Source organism: Pholcus phalangioides, unplaced genomic scaffold (assembly GCF_987345545.1).
Source record: "Pholcus phalangioides strain wild (caught in Gottingen) unplaced genomic scaffold, Ppha-v1.0 ptg000010l_1, whole genome shotgun sequence".
Taxonomy (NCBI): Eukaryota; Metazoa; Arthropoda; class Arachnida; order Araneae; family Pholcidae; genus Pholcus; species Pholcus phalangioides.
Genome location: NW_028301603.1, coordinates 1,881,783 through 1,905,706, shown reverse-complemented (window position 1 = coordinate 1,905,706; position 23,924 = coordinate 1,881,783). Strand labels below are relative to the sequence as shown.

Below are 23,924 nucleotides of genomic sequence, written 5' to 3'. Positions count from 1 at the left end.
AAGTTCGGTTATTTCATATGAGCACAAGGAGACGTCCAAAACGAATTACCTCTTAATGAGCAGACGACAGACGGTTTGTTTGGTTCCCTACAAGCTTAGCACACAAATAGAACTGGAAGTTCAAACTCCCAGTTCGGTTATTTTTTCAGGGCACAAGGAGAAGTCCAAAACAAGTAACCTGGTCAGGAGCAGACGACAGAAATTCTGAGGCTTGCATCGAGCTTATATGGAGCTTCCAGCCGCCGCGACTGCAGCGACATCAAATGTGAGGCGTGACTCGGCGAAAACAAAGTTCCCGCCTGGCAATTTACCCATAGAAATGAGCCGTTTTGGGTTTTAACGGCTCGTCTGTTGATGCGTTCAGAACGTGAAAGCACTCGGCTCAATATTCTTCGCAATCATCTGATTGAAATTGCTGGGCAAGGGCGTTCTAAGAGCATCACGGGGCCCCAGAGGCGTACGCAATGCCGGGGGGGGGGCCCTTCCCAAACCGACCAAAAATGAGGGACCCCCAACTGGACTAATTGTTGCCCACCAATTGCCATGCTTACTAATTTAAACCGGATCTCAGTCATGCTGCTCTCGAGGCCCTCAGGCTGTGGGGTGGTCCCATGCATTAAGATGACACTGGCATCAAAGTTACAGTAGCCTATTTCCTGCCTTAATGGTATGCCTTAAAAATTAGGAGAGAATCCAGCTTATTGAAATTTGTAGTCCAGTCCATTTCCAGCATGCTGGAAAACGAAGGTTCAATGAGGATATCGTGATACATTTAAAAAATTGATTTTAACTTATATTCGATAAATAAGCTAATTAGAATAAAATAATGGTTTTTCCACTATAGGAAACGTTGAAGAATCGGGTAGTGATAAGAACGTGGTCGTTATAAAGTTTGTTCACTGTATTTCCATTAATTCATTTAATCTATGTAAATAAATATCTTTAGTATCTGACATATTTCTTAAATTATACATTTGCGTGTAAAGCAAACACAAAGCTAAAACATTTTTTTTTTTGTTCACCCCATCATGAAATCGCCAGTGGCGACAACTTTAAAATGACTGAAAATGGAAAAATTACGCCAGAACCTTAACCCTTTAAGCGGTTTTTAAAATGTTCCTGCAATTGCCACTTATGTTTATAAAAGTGTGCTAAAAGAACCCGAGATATTTCGGGGTGACCAAAATAAAGTACATCAAGTTTAATAAGATATCTGAAGATTGCCGCTGTAAGGGTTTACTGTGATTTCTGTGGGGCCAAGTGTGATTTTGCTGCTCCCACCATTATAATTTGATTAATGATTTTGCAACTGTGTTTTTCCCCATGTAAAATCAGCAGCCCTTCTGAATTTTGTTGCCCCCCCCTTCAGTTCTGGCCGTGAGTTGTGTTTTTGAAATACATGATTTTCTGTTTTTGTAGATTTGGATCTTTGGAAAGGCAGTCAAAATATTTCTATCAAAAGCAGCATCAGAATGATACAAAATGAATGTGGAAGACCTTTGTCTGTCATGGGTCAGGAAATTTCGCCAGCAGATGCACTGGCCATAAAGGTTGCAAAAGTCAGGGTAGCGGAAAGATGAATGTCTCGTGTCCTGCTGAAATAATATTATTTGAAAGTTCAGGAATCAAAGTACAGCACTGGCAAAGTCACTTTGGCTCTTACCAAAGCAGAGAGGTAAGAAATTGTGATTCTTCCCCCTTCCTTAATGCATCTTTTCTAGTTATTGAACTACCTCTATATTTAATGACATGTTGGTAGCAATGAAGTCATTAACACGCTAACCTACATTTTTCTATATTTCTATATTCAATTGTGCCTTCTTTTTTTTTTTCAAAAATGTTATAGCCATGAAAACTACAGAAACAATCTAAAAATCAATGTTATATTATAAATAGTACCATGGGCCCCCTCAACCAGGGGCAGCTCGAGCTTAACGGCGGCCTGGGCGCAAAGCCTTGTGTGCTGCCCCTAAAGAAAACTCTTGCGAGAGAGGCTGGCATTAGGGTTTCTAAATTTCTGACATTTTTGAGCCTCCGGGAAGAGGATATTGTATTTCCATACAATTTGGGAAATCACTTATTTACAGTGTAACTCTGTTTATATAACTAATTTATAATACTTTCTCATTTATATTACGATTAGGTTTAGCCTCAATTATTCTCTATACTTTTTTAAAAAAAAGTTATATTTCATTTATGCATCATATAACTTGAACTACACTACGTTTTCACTCCGATTTGAATCCCAAATTTTGGCAAAAATATCATTTCACTCAATTGATGTACATGGGAATTTTTTGAAATCTCACTTAACATATCGTGTATGTAAAACACTGCAATTAGACAAATACTTAGATTTTTATACACCTTAGGTTTTGGTTTATGACACTTAACAATAAATGGCAAAATATAATAAAATTTTACAATGATACAGTCAATAGATTTTTAGAAATTAAAAAATAGAATAGAAAAATTTAGATATAGAAAAATTAAAAAAAAGAATTAAAATTTTATTATTGTGTTTTAAACCCAAGTAAAATGTCAGAAATAACATTCTTCATAAAACGCCATTAAAATTTTCATTCACAGATTACTTGATGTAAAAACCAGGGTTGGTTTTTTGACATAAGTGTCAAAAACTGGTTTGAACCATCAAAATCTTAAATGAATGCTTTTGGATAATGTTTTGAACACAATAAGTATACAGTATAACATTATGAAAAACACTTTCATATGTTTCATTTTATCTACACTACTGATTACCTGTGTTCAATTTACTTAGCAAAGTGGAGCTGTTTATTCAAAATATGTGTGATAAGAGATCAGGGATAGGTTTCTTAGCTCAGTATTAAAACAGTCAAAAACTTACTGATGTCAAATAGTTTTTGTTAACCTGATAGATAGGTTGAATAACAAAACACTTTTATGTAGATTAACGTGTTTTTATATTTTGAATTATAATTACTGAGCACAAAATATCTATTTTAATATTATAAATTTTCTGATCTACCCACAAAATTTTATTCCATATAAAATTTCTCGTGTAGCATCTGTTAATATACTAATTGTGCTCATTTATTCTCACCTAAAAATTTTATATCTTAGGTCATATAAATCCAGAGTTTTAACAAGTATTTTTAATCAAAGAACTGGCAGGGCATGATGCCCATTGCATATTTAGATGCAGCTTCAGTCAAAAAAACCATTGCATTATAAATGCTAGTAAATATACCATATATCATAGTAAAAAAACTTATCCTTACTCATGCACTAAGTTACAAGAGTTTCTTAAGCATCATATGCAAGCCAGCACTGCCAAATTAGAGAAAATTTTAGTCTTACAATTTATTATTTTGATTGCTAGATATATTCTAATGTTATGCACGATAAGGGTATCGCTTTGAATATCAGTGATTATTTAGATAATTTAATAATAACAGAAAACAACATTACTTATATGATGTAAAATAACTTTTTTAAATACCTCTCTGTTATGAAAAGAGTACAGCAGATGATTTATGTCAATACACATATATAAGCAGTTAAAGAAATTTTGGAGGATCAAGAATATCATCTTGGATTGAAGAATATTAAATCATTCCATAGTTTTTCGTTCAGCATTTATGCTATGCTTTATTAAAAAGTGTATATTTATTAAAAGTGTATTTGTGAGAAAGAAAACATATATTGTCCAAAATAATTCTTTAAGAGTAGAAAGTTATTTTACAATCATATTAAGTATTTATTCTTTGTATAACAGTCACTTTGAACATTACATGTAATTAACATGTGCATTTCCAATGAGAATTTTTATATTGAAAAGCAATATTTGAGGTCTTTGATGTGAATGTTTAAACTGTCAAAAACTTGCCAATCCTGGTAAAAATGCAACTCTAAAGTGGGCATAGTTTCGGTTCTAAGCGTCAAAGGCCTGTTTTGGAATCACAAAAAATGGGGCTTTCATAAAAAATGAAGAAAAAAAAACATACCAATATTTTTTCTTCCAAAATGAGGACTCGTATAGTTTCTGATAACAATAACCAATTGATAACTATAGCCAAAAGAAGCCCAGAAGCCAAATGATGATCTTGAGTCCTACTTGGTCAAACAGGATACATGAAAACAGGGTAACTCCATTTTACATATTGCTCAGGGCTTGACAAATCTCAGTCGATGTGGTGATTATAAAGTGGGTAAATGGTCGCCTGAAATTCATGTGATTATTAAAATGGAGTCTAAGGGTGGCACAAAATTTTCTGATTTTATTGCAGTGTGCCTTTCAACATCAGGAGGAGTCATGAAGTCTCTGAAAAGTCGAAAAACATTATTTAGGACTGTTTTGAGGAAAAATCATGCTGGGGTTTTTTTTTCCCTTTAAGCTAAAATCTTTTTTTTAGAATTCAGTCATGTCTTTAATTTATGTACTGTATGTGTTCCATAGATCCCTCGAGACAGTCTTTCAGGTAAAAACTCGATTTGGATAATTGACTGAGAATTTGAAGTTTCTTTTTTTGATCTTACCTTTAGTGTGCTTACATTGCCGAAGCTCATTACAAAAGCAGCTTCACACGTCCATGGATTATAGCAGCTAATAATATTCAGATGCCTATCGATGTCATGTGTAAGCAAAAATCATCATCAAGAATACAGAAATGTTTGTCAATGGGGGGGGGGGGGGGGGGGTTTACATTTTTTAATCTACAAAAGTATGGTTAAACCTCAGCTTCTAAATGCAAAAAAAAAAAATAACAAAAGCCATAAGTCCTGATAACTGTCAATGAATATTTGCCTATGTTACAATATTGGTCCATTCTATATTTTATATTAGTGATTGATAGCAATATCCAAATGATAGCATTATGCATGATTTCAATAAACCGCGTCTACTGTATTGTGTAAAAAGATCGGCCTCCTCCGATACCCTCCATCTCCCTTGTCAGCAAAATTTTAAATATATTATAATAATGATTTCAAATATTTTCAGAAAAAAATAGTACAAAAGAAAACACCTTTTACGTGCTATTGTAATCATTTTCAATTAATTTAAATCATTTTTTTAAAGGTTGATAACTTTTAAAGTTTTTCTGTAGAAAATTCCTTGTCCGTCCCCCCCTCTCAGAAGTCAATTCTGCTCAAGTGTATTGTAGCACGTTTTTTGTTCTATGCATGATGCTAAGGTGAAAATGGGGTTTCACCTGTTCTGCCATCTTTTTAAAACTATCCCATCTCTTTTGGAACACCATCTGTTTGCTCACCGTCCTTGCTTGAGTTAAAAACCTATTCCCAGCATCAGTCCTCGCTTGGGAAATTTCCCTGTTGTGGCCTTTCAATTTGTATTATTAATTGTTAAATGAATGTTTTTTCATCATAACTGCTTGTCTAGTATTTTACAATTGCTTCATTCTTTTTTCAGATAAAATGAAAGCTGGGGTCTTTCTCCACAAAACACTAGATGATATCAGAGATTCATTAGTTTCAGTTCTGGAAAGGAAACATTTAATCACCAAAAAGACCATCCAAAAGGAGTTTGACACTTTTATGCTAAGAAAGTAGAAATGATCGAAAGTGTAGAAAGTCCTTTGCATGTGCATAGTGGCTGCAATCATACGTATTGGAAATGAACATTAGTTGATATTTTTTCATCAATAAATACTTAAATTTCAATTTATTTTGTGATTTATGATGTGAAATTTTCATTGAACTTCTCAAGACTTGCTGGGATTTGGAGCGGAGGTGCTTTTGAACTTTTTCTAAACAAGTCTGATTCCTATCCTTTGTTACTGTATTAATTTATATTCACCAGCTTATGAATTTTGATATTCGAGAAGTGGAAAGATATTTTGAATAACATTGAATTTTGAAAATATAAAGGTATTTGGGCATTGCTTTTTTGGCAATAATGGTAGCCTATACAAAAAAAATGTTATTACCCTTTCAGACCTTGAATTCAATGATAACACACCTACAATCCTTGAAGTCAGGGCTGAACTCACTAAGTTAAAAAAAAAAATCTACAGCGAGAAAAAGTTTACCACATTTGTGCTTTCTGGGATCCAAGTCAATTAGCTCGAGAAAAACGCCAGTGACACAATATTTCTTGCACTGTCTTTACTACAGGGGGGCCACTAACTCTTTTCCCATAATATTTAGTGCAAAGCAATGTAAAAACAATAGGTTGCTTGTTTTCCCATCCAAGCCATCATTCCTCTAGTGATTAAAGCACAAAACTTGGGTGAAACTTGATAACGCGAGCGCATACAAACGAACGAAATTTTGAATAGCTCAATTTATTTGTGCAGTATTTCCAATACTTCAAGTGTAAAACCAAAGCATAGAAAGACTGCCACCGAAGAATTTAATTTGATAGTTTGTTGTTCGAACAACATTTCATTTTGTGTCAACGTCTCTTTTCCAGCAATTAAAAAAATCTGCCAAATTACTGATCTCCCCGTTGGTGTCTGCTCAGTAGCGTACGCAGGATTTTCTTAAGGAGAGGTGCTCATTTTTTTTCACTGCAAAAAAAAAAAAAAACACTGATACCTTGGGGAGGGCATATAGGTTCCCTGAGCACCCCCTCCCCGTGCGTAGGCTTCTGTTTGGGGGTTTTGAATCCCATCTTGCGTACGTCAGCGGTTCTGCGCTTTTTTTTCAGTATGTTGCACATTAGTACAGCATACTCAGTATATATATAAATGATGATGAAAACTAAAAATATGAAAATTTAGAATTGTAAGAGATACATTATTAAAATCTAATGTGAGAGTTAATTATAACCCCATTGTTGAAAATTTAGAATGAATGAAAGAAATACGCAATTGCAAATTTATGACAAGTAATTATAAAATTGTATTTTTGAAAAAAATTTTGAGAATCGGTAAAAGCCTTCAATTGCCCATCAGTGCCGGGAGGGGGGTCCATCCCCTCAAAACCTAAGAAAATGACAGAGATATATGTTATAACATGGTACATTCGTTTGCTCTCTATTACTCTGTCCCCTCCCCTCAAAAATAAATTTCTGGACAGGGCCGCAACTATAGATGCTTAGTTAGCCGATGCAAGCACGCATTTTGGTGCCTCGTCCTTCTAATATTGAAGGTGGGGTTAATAGATTATATTTGCGCCCCCTCTGGTCCGGGGCACCAAATCTGTTTGCTGCCCTGGTCCTGGGGTCCATTTGGTCTAGTGGCTCTCTTATTGTTAAAACACTATACTGATAAGAATCATGACGAAACTTTTTTCGCTTATAAGCTTGGAAGTGAAAAAAGTTTAGTCCGTGTGATTACACGGACCAACTGGAATCTTGCCATTGACCCTTCGCTTCAACATTACTGTAATGCAAGGATACTCAATCTTTAGGAGAGCGCGGACCACTTCCTCGTTGATTTGAAAATGTGTCACGGTCCAGTTAGTTCATGTGGAGATATACCGTGGGCCACTTGAGTGATCTGGAGCTGAGCCACGGGTAACGAGTAATATGTGGAACTGCACCGCAGGTCGCTTACGTGCTCTGGAACTGTGCCGCACATCACTTAAATGATCTGTAAATATGTCGTGGGTCACTTGACTGATTTGAAAATGTGTCACGGTCCACTTAGTTCATGTGGAGATATACCGTGGGCCACTTGAGTGATCTGGAGCTGAGCCACGGGTAACGAGTAATATGTGGAACTGCACCGCAGGTCGCTTACGTGCTCTGGAACTGTGCCGCACGTGACTTAAGTGATCTGTAAATATGTCGTGGGTCACTTGACTGATTTGTAAATGTGTCGCGGGCCACTTGAGCGATGTGAACTGTTCCAAAGGCCCCTTAAGTGATCTAAAATGTGCCGCGGATCACTAAAATGATCTGGAAATGTGTCGGGTTCGCTCAAGTGTTCTAGACCATGCCGCAGGTAAGTGATCTGTGTATATGTCGCGGGTCACTTGATTGATTAATGTTAAACTGTTCCAAGAGCCATTCAAGTTCTCTGTAAATGTGCCACGGACCGTTTAAGTGTGCTGTGGAACTGTGCGGCGGTCACTCAAGTGATCTGAAAATTTTTACAAAATTAAGTTTGAGGTCGCAGGCCACATCAGATAAGTCCGAGGACCACAGTTGGCCATGGTTCGAGCATGTATGAAACAACAGCACAGTAGTATTGAATGCAACCAATATCTCAAAACGAGAAATTTCATGGATGGGAAATTTTCATTAGAATTAAAAATTCACGGTTTGAAAAAAAAAAAAAATTTTGTCTCGAAGACGAAAATCCACAAAATGAGTATTTTTACTAGAAATGACGTGATAACGGGGGAAATTTTGCAATTTTCTGAGTTCTACGTAATTTTCTCCCGTAAAATACAGATTACATGGTCATGAGATTTCCAGATACAGTTCTGTTTCGAAAGATAGCAACATAAGGTCATCTTGGCGACTTGTTTCTAAGATGGAAAAGTATAATTTCTTGCCAAATATGATAAACTAATGAAACCACGTTAGTACGTTTTTGTACTGACGTCACTCCCTCATCAGCCAATCATATCACTGAGCCGTTTTGGGTTTTAACGGCTCGTGAAAGGTACAGTTCGGTCTCTAAATATTGGGTTTTAAAGATTAAAAAAAGGATAGAGAACTCATCTAAAGATGAAAAAAGATTAAATTATTTATTTCGTTAATACTGGAAGTATTTCCTTTATTAATTATTATTTATTTCATTACTTCTGGAATAATTGCTTTCATTAATTCTGGAATTGTCTCTTTTATTAATTCTGGAATTGTCTCTTTCATTAATTCTGGAATTGTCTCTTTCATTAATTTTGGAATTATCTCTTTCCTTCATTCTGGAATTATCTTTCATTAATTTTATTATTATCTCTTCCATTAATGCTGAAATTATCTCTTTCATTAATTTTGGAATTATCTCATCGATGCTGAAATTATTTTTTCATTTATTGTTTTAAACTGCTATTTATGACACAAGAAAATAACGGGGAATCGTGTTTGTTTTCACCGAGTCACGTGATGTTCCGACGAAAGATGTTGAGGGACACCGTTCTCAGCACTGTCAAGGCAGAGACCATTTAATGCATGCCTCCCCCACACCCTGGGCCGTGCCCGAAGGGCCTCAGAAAAACGAGACGTAGTTGAATTTTTCGAGAATTTTTCAGGCCTCCAAAAAGTCTCTTGGCTCGGGGGCCCATGATGCTATTACGACGATCTTGCATGTCAGCCCCACCCTTGTGGGGGTCATGGAATTCCAGTACTTGATTCCTTTATTTCTATTAATTTACATTAATTAAACAAAAACCGCAATAAAAGATTCGAAAAATGATCAAAGTTACCGAATTGCAACGTATATTTGATAAAGAGATGACGAAGCGCTTTAAAAGTATGACGAAAATTTATTTCTGTTCAATATGGTTCGAGCCACGATGAAGTGTCAGCAGGTGGACCACGCGCTAATAATTGTTAATAATTTATGAATTTTGTAGAATTAATTTAAATGTCATTCTCTCTCAATGGATCGTGTTTGATTACGATCCAGACCATTAACGCGCTCCTGAAATAATGAAAAAAATGAATGTAATAGAATGCGTTCTTTGTGAAAAAAATTTCCCCTTCAAGATTTATGTTCGTAACTCGAAAGGTTTGTAAGTCGGGGAGCAACTACATAAAAAAGTTTTAGGGGGGGGGGCCGCGAAATTCTCCTAAGCCCGGACCTGTCTCCGATTTTTGAATTTAAACATCTCAGGGAATAATGCAGTTAAGAAGATGTAATTTTTTTGTTGGGCTCAGAAGAGAAAGTGCAACAACTGTCTGATTGGAAGTTAGAGGACGAGGGGGGAGGGATCGTATAAAAATTTTCATTTTTTTTATTTTGTGTGCACTGTATTTTCACCAAAACTCTTACAGGGTGATTTCTGGTCACATTTTGAGAATTTTCAAAATTAGAACCATACCGCTATACGACGAACGGTTGATGAGATAAAGGCTGTAACAACACTCCAAGGAGAAGCCATTGATCTTAGAATGGCCATAATATTAACAATAGGGAGGGCCGCAATTAGTGGGGGAGAGGGTCTGGCGCCCCGGACACACTACAAAAGGGGGCGCAAATTTCACCATTCAACCTATCCTTCAGCATTATGAGGGGGGTGCCTAAAGAAGTGGTTGCCCCCGGCTAACCAAGTATCCAGTTGCCAGTAGGTATCTTATTTCTGACGAATCACCGTTATATTGGGTATTTTTTCTTTTAGATACATTCTCAAGTTTGTAATTTACACCTGGTAGCATTTCTATTACTTCTATAGATCAAACTACACAGTTGATCTACTAATGACCCACAAAAATCATGTCCTTATTCTGTAGAACTTGGTTTACTGCATGGGCCCATCTGGGCACTTCTGGGTGTCAAGTGACAATTTGATCTGGTTCCGATTTTCAAGAGTAAATATGCAAATAGATAGGTAAGAATTTTTAGCTAGGTAGTAGTGCCTCTCTCAGAAAAATCGCTTTGTACGTGGGCGTATGATAATGTTAAGAGAGCCCTGGGCGTACTTTATGAAAATTGTGAAAAGCTAATCCAAAAAATCAGCAAAATAATGTGAAGTCTAGTTTGCAGTATTATTAGTTTCCCATCTTTTGTGCCATTCTTGTGTAATAATGATCTTCAACTATACAGTCAAGTGTTCTTAAAATTTTAGGATCTTCTATCGGATGATCGATGTGGAAAAAAATTTTACATTAAAAAAATATACCATTTGATATATTTATGTGTGGTGTCCCTTTTGTGATATTCACCATTGACGTGAGATATAATTCGCAAGAATCACATCACCTCAAGTCATCATCGATCACATTTCCGGTTATGAAATGACCCTACTGTCGTACTGACCCTACTACCATATAGAAAAAAAACTTCAATTTTAGTGCTATTCCCGAAAACGGTCGACTGTGTTTCAAAAGAAGAGTTTTGAAGAGTCCCTATGAGTCTTGCTCGGGTGGGGTGGATTATATTGTTCCTCGATAACAACTTACACTGCATGCACACTAAGAAGATTGGCAGTGCGCGTCTTATCGGTGGGAGCGATGACGAGTTCAAACCGGCAAGAGCCCCAGGGATTGATCTTAAAGCCGGGTTTTCCTAGGAGTAGAATTTCTGTGCCGGGTGCAGCGTGAAAACGCTGATTGGTTAAAAACTTGAAATTCAGGTTTTTTTTTTACCAATCAGAGTTTTCACGCTGCACGCACTGTAGAAACCTGCTTCTAGGAAAACCTGGCTTAAGAGGAAATATGATCTTCGACACGTCGGTGTTAACAGAAGTAACCGATAAATGGAAAACAGAAGCAAATTCACACCTGCAAGGAGATAAATCAAGTCATTGATGGCAAGGACACGTTTTTAGTGTGATTTACTCGGCCATAATGAATTCTGCTGATCTTAGTCCACCTGGTGACGATTCCAGTGACGATTCTGGTAACGATTTGCGGCATAAACGATGACGATCTGCGACTAATTCACCGTGATTCGAAATTTTATATTGCAAGATTATCGGCAATCATTCGATCGATTGACGATTACTAGATTCTTAAGGGATGGACGGCTATAAACCACCATCTTATAATCCTGTTTATAATTTTGATTGCCCATTGGCGTTGATTGTTTAGATTTTATTTATTTGTTATATGACTTCAGGGGTTGACGATGATCAATTTTTATGTAATTTATTTTATTTTTTGCTGCCTTCGTCTGAGGTGGTCATGTTACGTTGTTTTTAGTAAAACTTTCCGGATACACCCATCCTTCGGGAATGCTTCGATATCTCTACGAGATGGGAAGCGGGGTGTGTCCGGTCTCCATAGGTCAGAGGTGCCCCTTTTGTACTGATGCCCTAAGCACGTGCTTATTTTGCTTAATGGTTAACCCGGCCCTGTTCATTCCGTGTACATTGGCCAACAATCTCTCTTAATAACTGAAACGTTTCAATCACGACAATGAAATTGCGTCCGACTCGAAACTGTAACATTCCCAAATTATTTCTCCACACTGAACTCGAATATCACCATGAAAATAGTTTTATCGGCTCTTATTTTTGAGATATCACTAGGTTACTCATTACAATAGAGCTATATACAGGGTGATTACTTAAAATTAACTCTAAAACTATAGAGCTGTCACGTTAGACGCGAGTCATATGGTCACCCTGTACGCATAAGTTTCTTGGCCACGCACTGAGAAGGTTGTGCACCCCCTGACCTAGAAAATGGTATAAAGTGTTTGGGGAAAAAAAATGTATAACAAAGAAAAATCTAGGATATTCTTCTTAATGCGATTATACGGAGGATAATTTTACGGGCATTTCGAGAAAATGTAAAAAAAATGATAATAATTACATGTAATAGAATACGAATAGTGGGTCAGTGTGAATGAGAAATGTAAGGCTTTTCCTCACCTAACAATTCGTAACAGATGATCGCTCTTGAATGTGGCGTCTGAGGATTTTATTATAGGATTCTCGCGAGAACAGACGAGAATAGGGGGGGGGCGTATTTCTTATATTCAACACTTCGGGACACATGGGTGAACACATTACTATAGGAAACAGTGTATTACTTACTTTTTAGTTCAAGTGTAATGTCTTATATCCACTATTATGCGCGACAGAATGGGTCCGAAACCGAAAAATAAATATTCGGACTCTTCTGGAATAAGTATCTTCTTCAGCATATAATGGACAACGTGACACATTGACAAAGAAATTGCAGGCCTATTTGAGATTTTTGGATTGTAGAATGAATGCTCCGCAAGCATCCGTAATGAAATTATTGAACGAAAACCTAATAAGAGTCGGTAAGATATTTTTCACTCTCCTGGTGATATATAACGGAGTTTTCTCTGAACTTCAGATCTTCTCTATCGTGCAAAGATAATCGACATCTCTCCAGAGCAGTGGTTCCCAAAGTGTGGGTCCTGCGGGGGGGGGGGGTCGCGAGAGATTCTCCAACATAAAAAGTGTCGGGGAAAAAAAATTGTTTTTAACTAAAAATACGCCATGACTAAAAGAACGTCTTTACTCAGCTGAACTAATTAATATGTATAATACTATATAATTTTATCGAATTCTACTCTCACAATATAATTAATATATCGAGTTAATACTTGTAGTAGAACCTCTCGATAACGGATAGACATGGGACCAAAAATTTTGTCCGCTAACGGGGGAGTGTCCGCTAATAGGGAGGTACGATGTGCAGTGAAACCTCGTTTATAGGACTTTCACATTTATATGACGTTTGACTTTGGTTGCAATTAATTCCTATAAATATTAATGTTAAAATGTGTGTGTGTGTGTTTTATTTATTTATTAAGATTTATAACTTCTCTTCATAAAATCAATTAATTAGTTTTATCCGTACATGATACTCTACACGTTTTTTACAGTAAAAATTGAATTAAATACGATGGAAGAAAGTAAAAACATTCATAACAACATTATCAGTCTTGTAATGTTGACTTTCTTCACACGTATCAACATGTGCAAACAAAACTAATATTACCATTCAATATCACCGTCCTGGACCCATAGTTCCTGGTTCAGTTAATTGAGTAATTGCTTGCCGGATAATCCTATTTACTAATTCGAGCTTGAGATTATACATAATCACCGTTGAATATGATAAATTCCCGATTTATGAACAAAAACTAATGAATTAGAGTTTGATGGGGAGTGAAGTACATTAAAGTCCTATTTCTTGAGACCGGGGATCAGAAAAAGTGTCTGCTAACGGGAAGTGTCCGTTATCCTAAATATATGACATAGTGGCCTGTGGGTTCCGACTGAAATTGGCAAACAGTGCATACCCCTGAATCATTTCTTAGCCATCCTGGACTAGTAGTGCGATTTTCGCTATGGTTGTATATGTTTTATTTTTAAACTATGTACTTAGAGTTTAATATTACCCATATTGGGTTATTAATCTGGGGGGAAAGAAAGCTTAAGCAGGCTGGAGAGGAAATAAAAAGCAGAAAGTCACTCAACAGGGCAGTGGCAGAATGTCACTTCATCAGCCTGTTAGGACGTCATTAAGTTATAATTAATGCTATTCTTTTAACATTAATCATTCATCATGATGCATATATTACCTACTCTCATTTTTATGTTCAGCGTCAACTATATATCATATTAATAAATGCGATTATATGTTATTAAATGCCGTTAATTATGATTATTTGATTAAATATATATTATCTACAAAATTTGATATTTTGCAGTTGGTCTAATTATTTACACTATATATAGTTGCTTATACGCATACATTTTTCACAATCCCGGTACCTCCGGTCTTTTCATAACCAGAAAGTTTTTGATTCTGGAAAAAGCTGATATCTGATCTTTTGGGTAAGTGGATATTTCCCTAATATGTTGGTATATTCTGACTCTTCAAGAGTTTGGAAGAGATTATTAGCCAGCTTTTGAGCAAAGGCGTGTATGGTGGGCATTCCTATATCGTTTCTTATACTTCTATTCCTGATGAACCAATTGGCTCCCAGCATAGCTCTTATTGTTTTGTTTTGATATTGTTCTAATTTAACCATGTGTTGATTGCTCGAGTAGAGCCACACTGGTGCAGCATATAAAAGTATGGATCTGATAGCCATTTTGTATACATTTAATTTGTTCTTGATTGTCAATGTTGATCTGCTTGCAAGTATGCGTTTTAAAGTGCGTTTTGCTACGTCAGCTCTTCGTATTACATAATTGCGTTGTTGCACAAATGTCAATCGTTTGTCAATTATTATTCCCAGGTATTTAGTACTTATAACAGGTTCAATGAATTTCCCCATAACCACTATTCCGGTATCTGTGGGTAGATCTAATTTTCCTGTGATCCACATAAATACTGTCTTGTCTGCATTAAGTTTAACTCTGCTGTTTTCGCACCATGTTTCGACTTGATCAATTAATTCTTGTAAATTACTTAATGCCTTCTGTGGTTTTCTATCTGTACAAATTATCATTGAATCGTCCGCGTACCGCGCAGTAATACCCTTAATGGCCACTGGAAAATCATTCATGTGATAATTGTGGAGGCAAGGTCCTATAACACTTCTTTGCACTATAGATAACCTAATTCGTCTAGTTGTAGATATTGTGTCGTTGATTTTTACATAAAAAGTTCTTGCTGCTAGATAATGACGTACAATTTTAATAATGCTGAAGGGTAGGGCCATTCTTATCATTTTATAGAGCAACCAAAAGTGTCCGTTAGGGGAGGTTCCACTGTACTTATACAAGGCGACTTGAGAGAAAATCAAGCGATTTCAAAATTAAATATTTCATAAAAATTAAAAACACAGTATGTTTGATAAGTAATATACAGTATGTGAATATAAGTGGGGGAGATGTCTACGTTTTATGAATAATTTTTGTTGATGGCTGATTTCAAGTGTAGAATCATTTTGACATCGGGTGATTCTTTCTTAATCACCCTGTATACGAAAATCAAGGGCCATACTGTTATGAAAAATATTGGTAGCGCAATTTCTTGAGAAACCACACGGAACAGTAGTCCCCTGTTGCCAAACCAGAAGTGTAAAGATAAACAATCGAATCGTGTGGAAAGATCGAGAAGGTCTTGGAAGAACTTCGTTGACCTCTATACAGTTGCGCCGCCAGACTGGTGCTACGGCATATCTGGAAAATTCGACGTGCCTTTAAAAATTATACGGGGAATAAAGAGAGTGTAGTCAGTGTTATTGAGACTTTATCCTCAATTCGAGGTTGTGAATAACTGTGAATAGCTGTTCTCGGTGAGTAAATCTGTGACGTCCTGAAAAATTGCTTCATCTTCTGATCATTTCATAGACTTGTGATACATTATCCGGAACAATACAACTCGCTACACTTCCATCTTGCATCAGGGGGACACCGAGTATATCAAAAAAGTAACTATTTATATAATATTTAAAAATACCGGTAAAAGTCTACATATACCCAATCAAAATCTAACACAGTGCATTTAATGGCAAAAAATCAGACATATGGTCAGAGGATATGGCGGTAATTATATATTTATTGTAATAAATCATTGTGCCTGATCTTATACAAATACAAATACAACGCTACAACAGGCAAAATGCCCAACGGGGTGGCTGAGAAAAAGAATGATTAAAAACACAATCACAAAAATTATGAACAATACATACACAGGATAAAATATCATACAATGCCCATAAAGAATACCTATGGTTGTCTTATTCTAAGTATGGACAGAGCTTCTCGATTTACCCCCAACATGTTTATCGTACTTCTTTTTAAACGTGTCAATTGTGTTACAATTTACTACCTCCGGGGGTAAGCTATTCCATTTATTAACAACCCTATTAGAGAAAAATTCCCTGCGACACCATAACCTCGCATTGTCCCTTACCAATTGATACTGGTGTCCCCTTGTAAAAGCAGTTGATTGGCGGCGTACTAAAAATTCATGGTCCATTCCTATCCATCCCGTTGAAAATTTTGAACACTTCGATCATATCTCCTCGACACCTGCGTTCATCCAATGTGTAAACATATTCAAAAAATGAAGTCTCTTTTCATAACTCAAGCCCTGTGTGCCAATAAAGACACGCGTAGCTCTTCTCTGCACCCCTTCAACCAAGTCTATGTCCCTCTGTAGGTATGGTCTCCAAAACCTTACAGCATACTCCAGTCCCGGACGAACAAAGCCTCGAAAAAAGCGGAAGAATGACTGTAGGAGAACGCGAAGAGACCTTTTTGAAAATGAGACCAAGCATTCTATTCGATTTTTTTACCACCGCTGAATCGTAGAAGTCGCTATGCAACTGAGGTCCCCCTCGTGGCCCCACAAATGGGTGGGGCTGACAGGGCTCCATCCTGGTGGCTTAAGATGATTCTCATCATTTTTTGTTCTTACACACTGTAAATTTATTATGGGTGGGGGGGGGGGGATCATGAGCAGTCTGGCCTGGAGAGCTCACCCAGCCTCGAGGTTGTGAATAACTGTAAATAGCTGTTATACCCCATAATGCTTACTACTACTTAACGTGCATGCACCTCGTACACATTCCTCTAAGAAATTTCTAACGAATCGGCACATGCCGTAAAGTGTGTTCCCGATCTTGGGTTCTTCGTGCTGTGCTCGGGTGGGACTCACGTGTCTAGATGGCCCTTTGTGTCCCTTAAAGTACACGTAAATTCTAAAACTAACGCATGGGGATGAGGCCTCACCCGGGGTCCTGGGATGCTTATACGCGGGTCTCATGATTATTTGAGATCCGGCAGTATGATGTTCAAGAGAAAATATGTAAATTGATAGGTAATAATTTCAATCAGATAGGGGCACCTGGATATCATTTGCTCGGGATACCCGTAATGCTCTTAAGATGGCCCTAAAGTCGATGCGTATTATTACGTCGTTGTAGCCCTGGGAGCCTATTGGGGGAGGCATATTCGTGAATCAAGAGCATTAATTGCAGCCATCACTAGAAGAAAAGCACCCTTCTGACAAGAACTCTGGCCATGACCTCCACGAGAGGGGGGGGGGGTGTGCTGGGAGAGCTGTAGCACGTCCCCCCCCCCGGGACTAATTACAACTAATATATACCTTTTTTTTAATACTATAAATTCACTGTAGGCTTACCAAAGATATCACTCTAGGAAGCGTAGATCCAGGTTGTGGGAGCCATGCAGAGGCGCCGACATGAAGAAAACATTAGGGGGTTGCTGAACTTTGCTGGTTGCCCCGTATGTACTGGACTCAATTGCGTACGCAGGAGAGGGAGGGGTGCATTGCATTGTTTTTCCGGACTTTATTGGGTTCCGGTACCTATATATATATGGGACCATGATATCCCCGAGACGCTCGCGACAAAAGAAAAAAATTTATTCCCACATGAAATGCGCCCTCTAACTTTTTTTTCCAGATACTCTGGCACATTCTTTTCTATTTCGCCTGCACGGACCTGTCGTTTCTCTGCTCACAGAATCTCTGTAATAATCACAAAATAACACACACGCTACCTCGTACAATAATAAGATTTTTTTTTTTTCTGAGCAACGCAAAAAAATTCTCACTGAAGCATTCTCAGGCCCCAAAATCGTCCACCAGACCAGACCAGAATTAAATTCTTTAGCCGATTCCTAGCCCATGAGGGCCAACTGCCGGCATAAAAACTGGCCAAGAAGGCCTGTGAAGAGGAAAAGGGTGATAGTGTTCGTGAATAGATATATGCTGCTTGTTTGTGTAGTGCATGTAACTGGTCATAATTGGTTAAAAGTCATGATCTGGCGAAACAGGAAGAAGCAAGTCCCACAGTCTGAAGTCAGTATCATCTATTCGAAGTGGAATGGAGGGGGGGGGGGACATCACATGGGGACCGTGACGCAAAAAAACATCAAAAATGCATATAGGTAATAAAGTTCTGTTTCAACTCAGTGCATCAGAAATGAAAGGGGAATAGATGGTAAAGTTTATGTCAACATCACAAGTTCAGTTCAAAAGAGACTTCGCTCTTTCCCCCCCCCCCACTTAAAACATTGAACTGCATATATACATTATATGCAGTTCAATGGACCAGTATACCAATTGCTAGAGAAGTGCGAGTGAATAAAAAAAGTCAAATGATGCAGGTCATAGATACGAATAATGGTTAAATGTGAATAATGTCGAATAGATGCGAATAATGTCAAAAATACAAATAGATATGAAAATGTCGAAGCAAATACATACAAGAATATGAAAAGATGTGGATATACAAAAATGATTTGGGGAAAGTACATTTCACAAATTATTTACATGAGGGAAGGTATCCTTACAAATTTTCCCATGTAAGGTGCCCAATTTGCTTGGGCCTCCTATATTCTCTCGAGAAGCCAGTGTCATAATCAACAATTTCCCTCAGATGTTCGAATTCGGAATTAAACATTCGCTCGCGAATTGATCATTGTTTAATTTCTTAATGTATGCGAATATGTGAGGTATGTCCAAGTCCTGTCTGATGTTTATTCCACGAACAAACCAAGGGGCTCCAACAAATCTTCTGAGTATTTTGTTCTGCATAGTCTGTAGTTTTTTGATATTCGTTTTACAAGCATGCGCCCAAGCTGGCGAAGCATAGAGTAGAGTAGGTCTTATTATGGATTTAAAAAGAATAATTTTGTTCTTTAATGAAAGTTTTGCCTGTGGAAATGTGATGCGATTGAGCATACCCATAATTCTATTAGATTTGTTTATTACATGATCAATGTGTGAAGAGAAAGATAGATTTTTGTTGAGGATACAGCCCAAGTATTTTATTTGTCTAACAGGGCTTAAAGATTGTGTACCAATTTGAAGTCGTCTGTCCGGTATTTTACTACGTCTAGTGAACCATAAAAATTTGCATTTGTCACTATTCAGCTGGATGGCAGATTGTTGAAGGCCTGATTTGCATCCCTGCTACTGCACAATCGTCTACAAATAAAGATATTATGCCATTTTGGGGACAAGGTATGTCATTAATGTATAGCATGAACAGTTGTGGCCCCAACACACTGCCCTGAGGCACAGAGGCATGATTTTGTATTTTAACTTGAAAGGTTTGGTTCCATAATTATCCATCTTTTTGGCGCGTTATATCCATATTTATTTACCGTACACAAACAGCAACTGTTAAAATTGTAATGCAAACGTAACATTTTAATTAGTATTATTTTTATTATATATTTTTACAATACATACTATATTGTTTATTTTATATGCGGTAAAATAATCAGAAACCAATCATTAATTTGAATCGAAGAATGGTGACAGTTTTATTTCACAGGTGGCAGAAGAAGTTTCAGCTCATTGATGTTTCTCACATGTAATAATTATCGTATTGTACTGTATACTTATTTTCGATATTTTCTAGAAGACACAAATACTGATAAAATTTAATTTTTACCCTGTGGAAAAAAAAGTAGCAAACAAATGCACCATTTTTTCGTGATGGATCAAAATCATGATGATTTAAAATATGAACGTTTACGGTCTGAGAATAAGAATGCTTCCGAATGCAGAGATTTTTTTTGCTACACAGATGAAAATCTGAAAGCCCGAAGTGGTCAGCCCAGTTGACCTGGCGAATGTCCGAAATTCGGGCTTTCGCCAACTCCTATATATCAATCTTATACATCCCTGTATCGATTCCTATGATTCGGAGTCATCGCCGCATTGGCGTATTTGTTTAATGATAATTATGACAATTCATAATTAGTCATAGCTAACCGTAATAATTATGGTTAGCTATGTGTTTGATCATTTTTGTCGCACCACGGTCATTTTCTGCACACGAGGGCTAATTAGACCGGGACCTACAATTTATTGCCGATTCCGAACGGCCGGCTTGTTTTTCATACTCATCGAGAGGTTGGTGCGCTAACCCCTCGATGGGGGACTCCCTGCGGTAGCAATTTTTGCTGCGGTCAAGTCACCGTTTTTTGTTGTACCCCTGTGTCAGGAAAGTTTTCTGACAAGGACGAACCGGGTATCGAACTCGCGACACCTCTAAACATCCTTTGGTACTTTAGGCGAGCATCTTATCGACCTGGGCTACCGCACCCGTTTGCTATGGCAACCGTAACGATCAAAGGAATCTGAACATCGATATCTTAGTGATACATATATAGGGATGCATAGGGATCGACATATAGAGGTCATCCAAAGCCCGACGAAAGCCCGAATTTCCAACCGAGTTAGTCATTTCGTGAAATGCCCAACTTCGGGCTTTTGGCAGCAAAACATATATATATATTTATTCATCTCCAGGGCAAAATTGGAGGGGGGGGGGGCATAGGCATCACCTCTTAATTTACATACTTATTGCCATTAACCATTGTGATTAGTCATATCGTGGAAGCTTCTATGCAAATTTGGTTGCTGTGCCCGAGTGAGACTCATGCGTTAAGATGAAACTAGGTGTCTCGTAAAGTACAAGTAAATTCGGTTATTCAAGAATTAAATCACTTAAGAATATCAAGAATATCACTAGTAAATAAAAACATTTCCCAAAAAGCATCGTTTTTACAACTTATAATGGATGCGGTAGCCCAGGTTCGATAAGATACTCGCCTAAAGTGCCAAAGGATGTTTAGAGGTGTCGCGAGTTTGATACCCGCTTCGTCCTCGACAGAAAAACTTTCCCGACACAGGGATACCACAGAGACGGCGACATGACGACAGAAAAAGATTGCTACCGCAGGGAGTTCCGCATCGAGAGGGTTAGTGCACCAACCTCCCGGTGAGTATAAAAAACAAAGTGCTGCCGTTCGGAATCGGCAATAAATTGTAGTTCCCGGCCCTCGTGTGTAGTAAAATGAACGTGTTGCGACAAAAATGATCAAACGACTTTAATAATTCCCTGAGGAAACGGAAAATGGCATTAATAAACTTCTGAAGCTTCTGTTTCTAAAATTCGATGTGAAAAAAAAATGTAATGTTACCATCCCTGAGTCGTTGTAAGAGCTTTGCGAATGCTAGTAACAATAAAAAGTTTTCTTCTTTGAAAGCTCTCCTGGTTCCGAGATTTTCAAGGGTTCCGTGCGGTTTGATAACGCGGAAACCCCAAAAAAGCTTCCGCAGAATACCAGTTGGAAACCCACGATCTAGATTTCCGCTACCCGTGGATAACAGCTACCTCTGTAATCTGGATTTTATCCTCTGTCAAAATCACCGGATGTTTTTTTGAATAAGTGAAATAATCTATGGAACCTCTAGATAAACAGATATTGAAATATCTCTGTTTCTCTCCGCCACCCAGAGGAAAGTGAGCTACAAGTCTTTTAAAAATCTGGATCTTCTCCACTGACGGCAGATAACTGAGATATCTCTGAAACCCATGTTTTCTCATCCGTCAAAAGATAGCTTTGGAGCCAGGTGGCACCCAGACCACATCTCCTTACGGCAATATCCGCCATTGTCCTTACGGACATGGGTACCTCTTTAAAAGATTATAACTGAATGTGTCCTTTGAATAAGCGAGCTATCTCTGAAACCTTGATAACCAGATGATCTCTGATCTGAAAATCTGTGCTATCTCCGAAAAACAGATCAACTGGATTACTCAAAGATAACGGGGTGCTCTCTGAAGAACTGGATAATCCACGTGAAATCCATGCTCTCTCGGCTGCCTGGAGATAACTCAGCTGTCTCTGAAGCCATCCACGATCTTCTCGAATTTCCAAAGACGCCCGAGACATTTGTGAATAATTGATCTACATCAGTCTTGGAACTTCTCGGCTATCTGAAAATAATTATCTCTGAAAACCCCGACTGTCCAGAGATAACAGAGTTGTCTCCGAATTACTAAGGTATTACTGAAACACGCATCTTTATGACTGTCCGATTAATTTATGGTATGCAGAGAGACCCTCTGTTTTCCCTGAAGGCTCCGATCGCATATGTGGACGCCACGTTTGGAAATCGAAATCATTCAGGACCGTCTTTTTAGCCAAAAAGGGTTTTTTTTTTTTCACTTTTGCCCTAAAAATACATATTATTTTACAGTACCTAAATATCATCCTTTTAAAGTGCCTAATACTATTCTTTTGAACGGCCAAATAAAAATCTTCTACAGTGCCTAAAAAGTGCTGGGAAAAAAGTTTAAGGGGAACCGAAAAACCTCTAAGTCCGGAAAACTTGTGATTTCAGGTGCATGGAAATTTTAGAGCGACCACTACAAGTAGAACCAAACATTTTCCAGTAAAAATAATCTTGACGAGTGCTGCACTTTTTCAGAAATTTTTTTCAAAAATTATAAAAGCCTGGAAGAAAAGTATAATGACAATTAATAGTTATGCTCAAAAATTTAGTTCTAATCAGAAGAGACACATTTTTTTCTTTATAAGCTTCATCTTTTGGGATGTCATTGATAGATATAAGTCATTAGTAACTAGTCTTCTATTAGTAAATCGTCTTCTTTGATCAAAGCAATAACATCACGTTTGTTTTCGTACCGCGTATTTTCTATACGCTTCGTGAGCCAAAATACCATGCAAGTGCTCTATAATACTCAGTACTGGACTTCTCAATCACAACTCGAGGGGTTCCACCCAATTGGCTTCAAACCAATGCCTTTTCGACTTTAAAACATGTACTGTTGCATTATCCTGTTGAAACGAAAACTTTCTAAAGGTTATGAGAAGTGCCTCAGAAAATATAAATTCTACCGAAACTGTCTCTATATGCCTACATTACCGAGAAGATATGGCTTTGTCTAAATTGCTTTTCATCAAAGGAAACATCCTCAGCCTACTAGGCACCGAGAGATACATGCCGCGAGGATACATTTTATTAGGAGAGGTTTTCATTTCGGTTTTCATACTAGACATTTGACTTTTTTTGTCACATTACTTACAATTTGACATGTGCAAAGCAGGTTGTGTTCCTTCTGAAATAACATCAATTTTTTTTCACACAAAAACTGTGAAGAAATGTCTTTTTCTGATGAATGGTTGGAAAAAAAAAAGCCTCTTTGCGCACGCTTCCAGTCCATAATTCTCGGGCCCATTTATGAAATTTTTACTAACGGTCTTCAATCTTTAAATTCATGATCAGGCATCGACGTTTCTTCAAGAGCAAGTATTTTGCCTCTTGAATGTCCAATACATAGATCGTCTTCGGCATCTTCAAAAAATTGATTTCACACTGCATGACTGATCGAATTAATCTCTGTTACGCCAACATGAGAAAAATTCACACGTCTTTCTTCGACGTCGGAAATCACGTGTGTGTGTCCTTATACTTTTTTTTCTCCAGGTTTCGACCTTTACTATAATTTCAACAATTTTTATCTGAGAAAAAGTGCAGAGGCATCAAAATTATTTTAGTGGAAAATATTCAATTTCACTTGTAGACGTCACTCTAAAATTCGTATGCATCTACAAGCACAAGGTAAAGTGGT

General features: G+C 37.4%; 1 protein-coding gene across 2 annotated transcripts in view; it reads right to left on the bottom strand.

Moving 5' to 3' along the window:
- The window catches only part of LOC149080742 (uncharacterized), a 108,056-nt gene that overhangs the window by 68,912 nt on the left and 15,220 nt on the right, over positions 1–23,924 (bottom strand). The window lies entirely within an intron of this gene.